This window comes from Balaenoptera acutorostrata, chromosome X (assembly GCF_949987535.1).
Source record: "Balaenoptera acutorostrata chromosome X, mBalAcu1.1, whole genome shotgun sequence".
In the NCBI taxonomy this organism is placed as follows: Eukaryota; Metazoa; Chordata; class Mammalia; order Artiodactyla; family Balaenopteridae; genus Balaenoptera; species Balaenoptera acutorostrata.
Genome location: NC_080085.1, coordinates 45,597,171 through 45,606,391, shown reverse-complemented (window position 1 = coordinate 45,606,391; position 9,221 = coordinate 45,597,171). Strand labels below are relative to the sequence as shown.

The window sequence follows — 9,221 nt, the reverse complement described above, 5'->3', positions numbered from 1 at the left end:
AGACATAGAGGAAAAGATGTAAATGGCACCAATCCTGCCCCCACTCCCATTTCCTTACCCATGGTCCCAGGGTAGACTAGATTCCCAGGGGTCCTGGAATGCTTCTGTTCCACACTGATGTGTGACACAGGGCACAGAGTTAATGGTTTCCCCTGGAGTATAGCTGGTCTTCTTAGGTTCCTTTGTATCTCATCCTGGAGAAAGGACAAGATTAGGAGATGAGTATTATTATTGTAACCATTTTAGAGATGAGGACCCTGAAACTGAAGCCCAGAGAAGTTTATTATCTGGTCCAAGAATAGGGGCCTCATCTCTGTGCTCCCACAGCACACTGTGCTTTCCCTAGCCACACTCTGTTGTAAGCTGACTGTTATTTGTCTTTCTCATCCACTAGATGGAAGTGATAGATGCCTAGGGACTGCATTTTTTAAAATGCAATTTTTTTATATATATATACATTTATTTATTTATTTTTGGCTGCACTGGGTCTTCGTTGCTGCGCGTGGGCTTTCTCTAGTTGTGGTGAGCAGGCTTCTCATTGCAGTGGCTTCTCTTGTTGTGGAGCACGGGCTCTGGGCGCACGGGCTTCAGTAGTTGTGGCACACGGGCTCAGTAGTTGTGGCTCGCGGGCTCTAGAGCACAGGCTCAGTAGTTGTGGCGCACGGGCTTAGCTCTGCGGCATGTGGGATCTTCCCGGACCAGGGCTCAAACCCGTGCCCCCTGCATTGGCAGGCGGATTCTTAACCACTGCACCATCAGGAAGTCCCTGCATTTTAAAAAATTTATTAAAAATTTAAAAAGTTTATTTTATTGAAGTATGATTTGATTTACAATGTTGTGTTAATTTCTACTATACAGCAGAGTGATTCGGTTATACATATACATATACATTCTTTTTCATATTCTTTTCCATTATGGTTTATCACAGGATATTGAATGTAGTTCCCTGTGCTATACAGTAGGACCTTGTAGTTTATCCATCCTATAGATAATAATTTGTATCTGATAATCCCAAACTCCCAATCCATCCCTCTCCCACTCCCCTCCTCCTTGGCAACCACAAGTCTTTTCCCTATATTCATGAGTCTGTTTCTGTTTTGTTTCATTTGTGTCATATTTTAGATTCCACATATAAGTGATATCATATGGTGTTTGTCTTTCTCTGGCTGACTTACTTCACTTAGTACGATAATCTCTAGGTCCATCCATGTTGCTGCAAATGGCATTATTTCGTTCTTTTTGGTGGCTGAGTAGTGTTCCATTGTATATAGGTACCACATCTTCTTTATCCATTCATCTGTCGATGGACATTTAGGTTGCTTCCATGTCTTGGCTATTGTAAATAGGGCCGCTATGAACATAGGACTGCATGTATCTTTTCGAATTATGCTTCTGTAGGGACTGCATTTTGTTCACTGCTCTATCCTAGCATGGAGAGCAGTGCTAGGCAGCTAGTAGGCATAAAATGGAGTAAAGCTGGAGAGATAATAAGGTATGAGGTGGGGTAGGATGAGGTTCTATCTGACATGATTCCTCTGTTAGTGGCTTGGATGAATGAAGACAGGTGTATGTCTGAGAGGGCAGAGAAGAAATGATGTATGTTGTCTGATGAGTCCATTAAATGGGGAAGGAGCATCTAGCATCCTGCAGACTTGTAGCCTATTACTTCTTCTATCCCGCCGCTAGACTGCTCTGACTCTCACTTTAAGTGGCCAAAAATGGCACCTGAGAGAATGTATGTTAAATTATCTGGATCCTAGAGCCAACTACAATCATGATCATTGATCCTTCTTATCAATGCCCTGATATAATAACAGCAACAACACTAGCAAATTCTTATTGCGTGCTTGCTAGGTGTCACTCACTGTGCCAAGAGATTATATGCATGACCTCATTTAAACCTCACAGTGAAGTTGAGTGTGGGCTTTTCCAGACTTTGCAAAGCCAGACATCAGTAGGTAGAAGACTTGGGATTTCAGCCCAGGCCCAAATGCCAAGTCCTTGCTCTTCCCTTGAAGTAAGAGATGCCTAAAGCATGGCACATAGACCACTGTAAGTGTCCGCAATGACTTTAATGGTACATGGATGAACATCTCATATACAATTTTAAAGTGTATTCTATTTTTTGTGCAGTAGAAGAGAAGACAGCTAACACATGAAGAAATATTGAGGACTTCTTCGGAGGCAGGGGGAAAAACATTGAAATCACACAGCCTGTGCAAGACCCTTTAAAGACTCCCTTGAACACCTCTGTCCTTTCCCCACTGGGTCTAAGCTGCTTATCGCTTCTCTTTCCCTCCAATTCCCCATCCCCAAACACCTGGGAGGTCATCCCCTTGCCCCAACAGCTGGTCCAGTGTCAGGTTCTAGCACTTTCTCTCATCCCTTTTCACCAGCACAACAGTTCTCGACTTTGATTCTCACACCAGCCCAGGACACATACATTGTATGCCAGCTTAACAATGCTGTCTGAAACTCCTGAACATGGGTTTTAACCAAATAAACTCATGAATGATTTGCACACGGCATAGAGAAGCAGAAAATAGTCAACATTCACTTTGAAAGAAAAGTCACTCTGAGGAAAAGAGAAAAATCATATATACACATTTCTTTGTACAAAAACACTAACATGATAGAAGCATGAAGTCTTGAACCATTTTTTTTTTTCTTTCTCTCTCTGGATCCCATCCATGCAATGGAATGTCATATAGGTGTAACTCTAAGTGCAATTTAGTATTTTCTGACCACCAAGATGATGGAATCTCCTGGGGCATATATGTAAGTTAATGTTCTCCCTCCCTTTCTACCTCTTCTAGCTCAGCTCAACCTCTAGATGGTGAAGGGACAAGCTATTCCAAATAACAAAGGAGGAAGCTTGCGGAGTAGGGGGACATGTTAGAGAAACCGGGTCATAAATTCCCTCCCTCCAGTTTGGGGTGGGGGATGATGGAAAAATGAGGGGTAGGGATTGAAGGATGATAGCTTCTCTGTGTGATGGTACAGTCATGTTACTCACAATTATACATGGAAACATATCTACTTAGTTGGATTTTATTTGTTTATTTATTTAAAAAATACATTTAAATGCTTTTATTATTATTATTATTATATTTTTTGGCTGCACCATGTGCAGCTTGTAGGATCTTAGCTGCCTGACCAGGGATCGAACCCGGGCCCTCGGCAGTGAAAGCAAGGAGTCCTAACCACTGGACCACCAGGGAATTCCCCTGAGTTGGGTTTTAATTTTGTTGATAAGTTAAGCAATTCAATGCATATTGTATGCCCATCTAATGAAACATATGTACAGAAGAGAAACAGCAAGAAAATGACAAATTGAAAGAACTCCAGACCCTTTTACCCAAGTGCTAGAACACTGAAGATATTTATTGGAACTTTACTCCTATGAAATATTATTACCTTAGTGAAAAGCTGGAAAAAAACTAAACATCCATCAGAAGTTGGTTAAATAAGTTATGGAAGAGCCATATTTTAAAATTCTATGAAGCCATTAAGTGATGATGTTTATACATATCGTTTGGCATGAAAAGACGCAGACCACCTATTGTTTGATAAAAATCTCCAGTATCAAGAAATTACTTATAAATTAATGCTGATTTTGTCATAAACAACATAGTAATACATATTTTCTACTTATTAAGTATTTATTTCTGAATACTTAACACATGTACAAGACAGGAATTTCAGAACATCAAACAGGGATAGAGTACACAGATACCTCTCTCACTCTTCTGTCTCCCTGTCCCCCTACCCAGAGACAGATTCCAAAACAAAACCAAGCAAAATGACAGCATCATTTGAAAAATAAGCACAATGAGGTATGTAATACTAATAAATCTTAAACATAGTATATAAAAATACATTAAATAAACAATGTAGCTGAAAATAACACCTATGTCTAAGTAGCGAAAATGTGAGTGCCGACCTGAAACACACACAGGGATAAGCAATAGAAAACGTCCTAAAAATGTTTAGGAAACCGTCTGGATGTAGTGGTCCTACGTACCAGATGCAACTGCTAAAAACAATCCTGTTCACAATAGCGCCATAACCGTACAGTACATATGAACAATCGGCAAATGATTTGTGAGAACTGGGTGATGTAAAAGATGACTTGAAAAAGTAGAGCCACTACTTGTTGATTGGACTGGAAAATGATCATTATCGTTGTACCCAGACAAATGTGTGCTCAGGTTTTTTGTTTTTACTGTCATTATGAGCAAGTCCATTGGAAAACACTGGCAGGGCAGGAGTAGAAACTTGGCGCGACATCACGGGTTCGCCAGTCCAGAAACAGACCTCCTTCACACACTGTCCTTGACAAGCACTGAGGTGGTTCCCTCGTGTTTCAGGCGTGTTGCGGGCCCAGTGCCTGCCCCTCTTCGGGGAGAGAGGCAGGGGCTCACTTGGTGGACCCAGTCTGGACGGCTTTGTGCTCCTTCATGACCCCCTCCCCCACAGTCGCCACTGTTGAGCTCCTCGACGACCACGCTGCGCACGGTGCTCGCGTCCAGGCAGTGCGTGCCCGCGCCCAGGAAGTGTGAGGCGACGCCGTAAACTCTGGGGTGAGAGACTAACGCGTGGAAAGTCCGCACCCCGCACCTGCCGCAGAAGCTCTGCAGAGCTGGGTGGGTGCGGGATCGGTACGTCATGATGCTCCTGGCGCCCAGGAAGAGCATGAAGCACGAGACCGGGACGAGGAAGTGTGGGTGCTGCTTCTTCCTGCACAGCCTGCAGCTGCAATCCAGAACTCACAGGTTTGCAGGGGCCCAGGCTCAAATTTAACCGTGCGGCAGTGGTTCACCCCCAGTGTAGTTCACCAGGCCTGGGGACTCGAAGGTGTCCAACAAACTTGGCCGTATGCATGCAGCTGAGGCCTCACAGCTTCCCCAATGTCTCCAGCGCTCTGGCTGCACGCCCAGGTGTATCTCGTTGAGGGGGACACGGAGGGCGCCGGCAGCTTCGGGGCTTGCGGCACGCCTTTGGAGCCCGCCTCCCGGGCCCGCCGCCACCAGCGCTTCTGCTGAATCCTGACCGCATCCCACCTGGCCGCCGCTGGCCTCCTCCCCGCCGCGTGGCTCCCCACCCGGATTTGGATAGGTGGGCACCGCGTGTCCCTGACCGGACGGCTGCGCAGGCGGCGGCAGGGTCCCCGGTTTCCTTTCGGACCCGCGGCTGAACGTCCGCGCTGCTCCTCACTCTGCCCAAAGTGCCTGCAGCCTTCAAGTGTGTGCCCACCGCCCCTGGTTTCCCAGTAAGTTACTGAGCAGCCTCATTGCATCAGCCTGATTGACCACTTGTGCTGTGAAGAGACCCTTCCCTTGACCCTATGAAACAGCCTTTACTGGCCTGCAATTCTAGCTGAGCCTATCAGCTGCTCCTTCTTCTAACTACTGTTTTCTATTGTCGATGTAAATCAGCAGCCTAACCTTAAAATATTGAAACACTGAAAATACTGAAGACCTTTTAGCTAGCAGGCAGCAGCAGGCAGAATAGTTCAAAATAAGCATTGTTCACCTAGTAGAGTCAAACTGAGGCATACAAAAAGACTTTCAGGGATGAGAGTGTGTAGTGTGAGTAGTTGTGCTAAAGTTGGGAGTAGTAAAGGTGATGACCCACAGTAGTGTGTTACAACACACCAGTGGATCCACAGAGAAACTGGATGTTAACCTCAATACAGGACGAAAAGTCACTTATTTAAATTCGTTCTCTAAGAACAGGAAGTAAAAGAAGAAACAATACATTAATTTGTCCATCTGTACCAAGAACAAATTAACAGCTCTGGGAAGCATAGATAGGAAGCTGAACCGTTCTCTGGAGATTGATGTGATCATTGGGCATGGCCAGAGGAGAGACCCCACAAAATGAACACAGATCCTATTCCCTGAGGTGTAACAGTTAAGCAGTGAGGAGTCTTCAAAAAATTGCTTCCTGAATTAAGTAGTGACATCTACACATATTGGCTGCAAGCAGAGATGCACAAATCCACCCGCAATCTAAATTCAGTCATTCTTAACATTTTGTCATATACACATATCTATATGCATGCATATATGTATGTAGTTTTTCAAAAACATTTTTAAGTAAGATACACGTATCAGTGCCATTTCGTCTCTCAGTACTTCAGCACTCCTGGCCTAGGAATAAAGACATAATTTATAGCCACAATATCATTATCACACCTATAAGTCAATGATAATTTCCTAATTTCATCTAACTTCCAGCGTAATAGGGAAGACCTTTTGTAGTCTATTACAAGTTAATCACTAAAGGGATGTTGCCTAAAAAGCTTAAATTATACATAATGGCCCATCTCTGGGAACCCTGCCTCCCAGGTAATGAGTGTTAAGCTAAAATACTTTTGTTTAGCTCATAGGAAATGTCCTGACCAGGCCCACCTGTGAATGGCTGTACAAAGGAACAAATTAACACATCCCCTCCGGAGTCTGGCTGGAACCAGGGCTTTACCCCCTCCCCTTTTAGTATAAAAGAAGCCTGAATTTTAACTCAGGGAAGGTGTTTCTTTGGGACACTAGTCCACCCTCTTCTTGGTCTGCTGGCTTTCCGAATAAAGCTGCTATTCTTTGCCCCACCCAACAACTCATCTCTCAATGTATTGGCCTGTCGTGCGGTGAGCCGCACAAGCTTGGACTCAGTAACACCAGTATATATTTTAAATTTCCAAATTGTTTCCTAAATGTGTTTTTAAAATTTCCCCCCTCAACACAGGATCTATTAAAAACCACACATTAAATTTGGTTATGAAAAAAAAATTTGGTTATGTCTTTTTAGTGTGTTTAATCTAGAACAATCTCACCACCCATTTTTCTCTCCATGATACTGATTTTTTTTTTTTAACAGACCAGGTCTGTTACCTGCTGATTTTACCTGATTGCTTCCTTGTGATGTCATTTAGATTGTTCTTCTACCCAATATATTTCCTATACAGCTAAAACTCAGGGCTAAAGGTTTGATTAGATTCAAGTTACACATTTTGGCAAGTATGTTGTTTTGGCAGATGTTGTTGCATACATCATACTGCATCACATCAGAGGTTCATAATGTCAAGTTGTCCCAGTAGTAATGACACTAAATGTTACTCTTCATTAAAATGATGATTGCCAGGTTTCTCCGTTGTGAAGGTACAGTTTTTCCTTTGCGATAAACAAGTAATCTGAGAGGTGTTATTTTGACACTGTGTAACTATCTTGTTCCTTTCCAACCTTTTGCCTAATGGTTTAAGAATCCATTGATAACCTTTGATTGAACCAATTATTTTATTGTTAAATTACAAAATAGTGATTTTCTGATTCTAAATTTTCTTCTACTTTTATTAGCTTTCATTCATCCGTAAAGATGAGCTTTCTCTCATCAACTGCAGATGGACTATTTCTCCTTTAAAGGCAGGGTATGTACTTTATTCTTTACTCTGCAAACTGACAATTATAGGTAAAGAGTAGGAGTAATATTCTAATTCGAAAAGATACATGCACCCCAATGTCATAGCAGCACTATTAACAGTAGCCAAGGCATGGAAGCAACCTAAATGTCCATCGACAGATGAATGGGTAAACAAGATGTGGTGTATATATATACACAATAGAATTTTATTTGGCCATAAAAAAGAATGAAATAATGCCATTTGCAGCAACATGGATGGACCTAGAGATTATCATACTGAGTGAAGTAAGCTAGACAGAGAAAGACAAATATATGATATCACTTATATATAGAACCTAAAAAATAATACAAATAAACTTATTTACCAAACAGAAACAGACTCACAGACACAGAAAACAATCTTACGGTTACCAAAAGGGAAGGGGGAGGAGGGATAAATTAAGAGTTCGGGATGAACAGATACACACCACTATACATAAAATAAACAACAAGGATTTAGTGTATAGCACAGGGAACTATATTCAATATCTTGTAATAATCTATAATGGAAAAGAACCAGAAAATATGTATAAATGAATCACTTTGTTGTACGCTGAAGCTAACACAATATTGTAAATCAACTATTCTTCAATAAAATAAAAATTTAAAAAGGGTAGCAGTAATAGTTATTTCCAATTACTGAAAATTATTCCCTCTCTCTGTCTCTTTCTCTGTTTTCCTCTGGGTATTATTTTGGACTCATGGATTTTTATTTATTCAGTAATTTACAGTCAATTTTTTAAAGTTTAAATTGTCCCAACTTTGGCCCACGGGAACCCTTTCAAACAAGCTCCTTCCTGTATCCTTTTGCATTTACTCATTAATCTTTGAGCACTTCCTTGTTTTCCAAATCAACTAGATGCCCCAGGCTCTCCTTGGACTTTTACTATCCTGGCCCTGGAATTACACATTTCTACAAAGAGCTCTGGTTTCTTTTAGTGGAGCATTGTATTCAGAACAATGCCTGGGTACATCATGACACGCTTTTTATTACTGAACTTTTTATTGTGGTAATTGTGGGTATGCATACAGTTGTAATATATAACATGGAAAGATTCCTTGTACCCCTTACCCAATTTCCCCCAATGATAGCATTTTGCAAAACTATAGTATAACAACTAGGATATTTTTATTGATGAAATCCATCAGATTTCCCCAGTTTTATGTATACTCTCTTGTGTGTGTGTGTGTGTGTGTGTGTGTGTGTGTATTTATTGATAGTCCTATAGTATAAGCCTGACAGTTGGCTTTTCTTTTTGTAATGCAAGTACCTGACTTAAGCTTTGATTGTCTAGGCATCCACTACAAAGGTGGCTATCTCAATAAACACAATTGCCACCTATGTGACCACATAAAGAACCTGGCTGAACCCCACAGTCACCCCAAACTCCTTTCAGAGATCTTGGATGATTTTTATAGCTGACCGTTTGGGCCGCTTGTCTTTTTTTCTTCCCGACCTTTAAATTCCCACTCTTATGTTTTAAATTCACCAATATAAAGTGCAGACAAAAAAATGTTTCTTGCCATTTCAGTAAACAACAAATGTTGCCCACGACCAAGCCATCAGCCACTGCAGCCAACCCCCCCCCCCCACCTCCGCAATGGTGCACACTGAGGGGAATTCAGGATGGAGAAAACCAGGATACTGACCCTAGGTAGTTAAGATGCATATATATCTAAGGAAACATTTCAGTGACCCCAGTTTCTTGCATCTTCCCCTACATAGAAAAACACTAAAATCAACTTGAGATGTCTGTTTTTGT

General features: G+C 41.8%; 1 pseudogene; it reads right to left on the bottom strand.

Moving 5' to 3' along the window:
- Positions 1 to 4,366: 4,366 nt before the first annotated feature.
- Positions 4,367 to 9,221, bottom strand: part of LOC130706247 (centromere protein V-like protein 3) — a 55,293-nt pseudogene continuing 50,438 nt past the window's right edge.